Source organism: Stegodyphus dumicola, chromosome X1 (assembly GCF_044657685.1).
Source record: "Stegodyphus dumicola isolate Sdum_Otavi_A_Nest chromosome X1, ASM4465768v1".
NCBI classification, from domain to species: Eukaryota; Metazoa; Arthropoda; class Arachnida; order Araneae; family Eresidae; genus Stegodyphus; species Stegodyphus dumicola.
In genome coordinates, this window is record NC_140780.1 from 81,251,395 (window position 1) to 81,256,633 (window position 5,239).

Below are 5,239 nucleotides of genomic sequence, written 5' to 3' on the forward strand. Positions count from 1 at the left end.
CCAGCACAAACTTACCTAGATGTGAAGTGGTATTTCAACGGTATTAGAAAATAGCAAGACCTTTAACCTGTGTGTTCGTCGGATTTTAATAGACATAATATGTTATTTGATGTTGATGGATGGTTATGGTTTTAATACGAAATTCATCTGAGTGATAATTACTTATGGAAGGAAACAAAAGCAGAATGATACTTGACGTCACAGGGACCCAGCTCTTTTAAGCGATACTTTAAGAGAACGATTTGTGAGTATCAATATTTTTCCGAGAAATCGACAAAATCTACTGTTCGCGTTTCACCGGAACGGGTATAATACCCTAAAGCTCTCAAGCACAATCTAACTTGTAGCATGAATCGTCTATGTCAAGTATATAAAATTCGCTATTGAACTCTGCAAGACAAAATTTTGGTGTTTTAAAACAAGACTGTACTTCAAGTTCAGCTTTATAACAATGGCAATAATATTCCCTTATATTTGAGCTGTGCTTTTTTTTCAGACCAGCTAATGTATGTAATGCATGTAGCATAAATGAAAACTATAAGACATATTAGATTATTATGATGGCAGGTAATCATAATTGATTGATGGCAGAAGTTTCCCTTTTTGGAAATTAGTTTACATAAGTTAGCTAATTAATCATTACACTTTAGGAAAATTAAAGCTTTGCTAACTTATAAACACGCTGACATCCAAAATCTAAGCTCGTGATGCTAATTCGCAAATAGTGAGAATATTCCTTTGGTTTTATTGGATGAAATTTGCCTTTATGTTAATAGAAAAATTCAACGCCCATATTAAAAGCAGACAAGGCAGGTGAGTACAGCGACTCGTTTGAGCGTAAGAATTGCAAAGTATTAAGCATTTGTGATCATTTTCTATTATACGAAAATAATATAGTTGGAAGGTTAAAAAATGTGGCTTGCTTTTGGAAGGAAGATGGCAGGAAACATCTTTAAGAAAGATGTAACTTCATTCTTGTGATTATATTTCTGATTTCTCATCAAAGAAAATAATCTTAGACAAATGGGCTAATTACCTGCAGCTTTGTTTTTGGTTATTATAAGGCTGCAACATCTTTTGATGACCACTGGTGACCGGACATTATCGAGCGAATACGTAAAACCTTCGAGTACTGGCTATCACAGGAAGAAGCAAATCGAAATGTGTTAGTGCTTTTTAGCAAAGCTAAATATCAGGGATCCTTTAATCGGGTATCACGTGATCATATCCCATTTAGCTTTCAGGCCAGAAACTAAAGCATAAAGCGGCATCTTCAGCATACGATATTACCTGAAGTGCAAATCTCCAATGCATTAGTTAAGTTGAGATTTGTCCCCAAAACCAATTAGCAAAGGTGCAAGGTTTGAAAAAGAATCACAAATACGCTAAAATATTCTACGGTATATAGTTGATAACATTGTTGAATGCAATAATTTTCATCTAGACATGGTGGTCAAATGAAAGTCCCTTAAGGGTAATTCATTGACATGCGCTTGGTTATAGAAGGTAAATGAGGGAGGGGGAATCAAAGCATTTTTAAGATAAACGCTGAAGTAGTGGACTCTTATTTTTCGTTTATTGGACGACATTTCTCTTTCACGCCCAGCAATTTTGGTGTAGATTACTTTGAGAGTAAGGGTATTACTTGTATGCAGTGATTGAAACTTTCGGTATTGTTCGTGTACTCAGGACCGGGTCCAGGGATGTATATATGTATGTATGTATAGATGGATGTGTCCTTGTATGCAAGTATATATGTATCTGTGCACACACATATATATGCACATACATAGAAACACTTCTGAATCCGGTCCTGATAACAGAAGAGTACCAAATATTCTCCTTTCTATCGAAAATCTTAGGAATGCGCTTGCCAACACATTAGCACCTACCAAAAGTTGTAAATTGCCATCCTACAGTAATGGAAGTTATTTTCCTCTTCTGCTCTGTGTCAACTAATTAAAAGGTTGAAATATTGATTACAGCTTGCGGCAAAATTAAGAAAGGTCATATTTCGTATTAAAGGTTATTTATTCTGTTTACATAGTATTTAAAACTTTTCATGATGCAATTATGCGTTAAGAATGCAGTTAAAGAACTAATACCAAGCTCAGTTTAATTAATTTTAAATTTGTACTCTTGAATAAATTTTACATCTTGGTACTAATTTGAGAAATGTTGGGTCGCAAGGGAAACCAAAGTCTCTTGTCTCAAATATCAGCACATGTTACCATGTGCTGAGGGTTTGAGGACAGTGTATGTGCCAAATGGTTAAATAAATTTGTAAGGAATGTTCTATGAGATTTACTACTTGCAAACCTGCTTGTTAAAATTGTCTTTAGTTTTATTTTACTATAAGATCTTAGTTTCATATAAAAGTTCAATTATTGTTTTACTTTTCTCAGTGTTTATTTCAGTAATGTCAAATTACGCTCTGATAAATGTGTGAGGCCTATCTATTTATTTTTAACTAATAGTTAATTTTAATTTGCAAGACTTTCCTATCCCGTATTTTTCATCCACGCTTTTCATGCCAGAATGTAAATGAGATAGTGAGCGTTTATTCAGATCGAGGTAGAAAAACGATGGTGAATTCTGTTATTTAAGCAAGGGTTTCAGAAATTAGTGTTAGAGCGTGTCTGTCTAGTCCAGGCCAAGTAAGTGATTATTAACGATTTGATTCTGTGGCGTTCAGTGCTTTCACCCATTTGGATTGTCTCGCCGGTTTTTCCACAAACCAGAGACGTTCCTGCACGCTAAATTATTCTGTGAGCCGTTAGGCTAATTTACAATCTTTGAATTACTTCAACATCACGTATTTCTGTAAATTCAAAAGGGCTTGGCTTGTGTAAACCCAAGTTGGGTAGTTGCTAATTTTGTGTTCGAATAAAAGGGCTATTTGCATCCTTCTTCTGACTTTGTTTGTCTGCAGTTTAAGACAAACGATTATTCCTCTGCAGTATTTCTAGAGTTCGCCATTTTATGTTGTCAGAGAAGGTGAGACTCTATGAATGATAGATTATATCGGTACGGAACACGTTAAGAAACATAATTATAGGACAGATGTTGCTGCTGCTGTTGTTGCTAATGCTCACTTCTCCGACTTATAATCATCCCAAGGGCCATGAAATTCCTAATGGCAAGGAGCGCAAGTCGTTGGCAACAGCCTGGAGCTCCTTATAGGTGACATTGCGATTTAGCTCAGTTCCGCCCCAATTTTGAGGGAGAGCACTCCAGGGGCACGCCTCCTAGGGTCTCCCACCCTCTTCCTCTATATCACCAAACTCTCGAGAGGACCTTCGGCTCACCGCATATTTAGAGCGCTTCCATGCCACACGGACACTATACCTTTACAAACATCCATGCTTTATCCGGGATACGAAACCGGGCCCTTCGTCGCGGTAGTCAGCGCCGCTGACCACTTTACTGGTTGGGCGGCAAGGGCAGGTATTACAAGTTAAAACGCATTTTCTCCCTCCTTTCAGCATTCTTTTAAAACTTTTCATGATGCAATTGAATGTTAAGAATGCAGTTAAAGAGCTAATACCAAGCTCAGTTTAATTAATTTTAAAATTGTACTCTTGAATAAATTTTTCATCTTGGTACTTATTTGAGAAACGTAGGGTCGCAAGGGAAACCAAAGTCTCTTGTCTCAACTATCAGCACATGTACTTTTTTCCTTCGTGGTGTAACAGTAGCACACTCTGGGCGTATTCGGGAACTCCAGGTTCAAGTCCCGGCGAGGGCATTGCTCATTTTTAATTTTTCCTTCAAAAGGACCTATTGACTCTACAAAGTTATAAAAGTTTTTAAAAAAATTCTCTTGTAACATGAAATATTGTCGTTTATGGACATAAATCTAATACCTAAATATTTTTCTAATTCATGAGTGATATTTTATTGTATTCGATCGTTGTTTAATTTTTGAGTAACAACGTAGCTAAAAGAGAAAATCATATTAATATAGCATAGATTAAGGTATGTATTTTTGTGCATAATTACTCGCCTGCCTTCACCAAAATCTTTTATTATAGTTATATAATCATTCTAAACAACGGCGTATCTTTTATTTTACAGAGCGGTACAAGTTCAATTTTCCTTGGCTTAGATTTAATCGATGATTCGCAAAGGCGTCCCTATATCTCGTTTCAGTAGATCTTCACGCTCTGTAGTGTTCAGATGAATGATTGATAAAATACAAGAAAAACTTTTGCCATCAGAAACCAACCCACAGGATTTCGTAATTAATGAGCTTCCGCCTTTCTCATAACGGCAAAGTGAATTTGGAAAGGCAGAGAGAGGTTACAGCTACTTTTCTGTCGCAAGGTAATCAGCTAACGTTTTCCTGGCAATTCATGAAACATAGAATTTTCTGGATAAGACCGTATGGCTTTGTTATGCCCCAGAGTGAGACCTGTCAAACGATGGTGAATTACACTTTAAAACAGCGGGAAAATTACCTATCATTTTCTGAAAATAGAAACTGCTATTAGCAAATTCTTATTTCTTTGTAAGAATTTCATTTTTTTTTATTATTGGCAGTTTGAAATAGCTTACCAACATACTCCACAAACTTAATTAAGGCTTTATCAATTTACATTAATTTTATGAGTGCAGAAAAATTAGCAGGACTACAATAAAAAGCGGAATTAGCTACATAACAATAAAATAAATTGATGGAATATACTGTCTCAAAATCAGGTATAAAATCAGTCTAACAGAAGATTTTATGAACTTATTTAAGATAAATATTTCAAAGAAATTAAAGTTCTCCCTGTTCAAAATCTAGACAAGGTAAGGAATCTGCGACTGTACTTTTATGCGACTGCACGTTTAGATGTCACCATGTCTGCCAGAACTAAAAGAATTTATTCAAAATCTAACGAACTCGAAGATAAATTGTTAAACATTTTATTACTTAAACCTGAGTCATTTGGCGCTTGATGAAATAGTTTTGATAATCATTAAAATTGTCAGGGTACTTAGAGTAATATTATCTGAAACATCTTAAAATATCAAATATTTCTGTTAATCAAGAATTTTATAGATGATAGAGATTCTCAAATAAAGCCCATAACATATATCTAAGTCCAAAGGATCAGAGTCTACAAAAGTATATAAAAGTTTTTCTTGTATCCTGAAAGAGTTTTCGCGTGTATTCCCGGTTAGATGTCTGGTTTATAAAGTAAAATTAAATAAGTAACTCTGCCAAAATCTCAAATTTAAATTTCATCTTTCA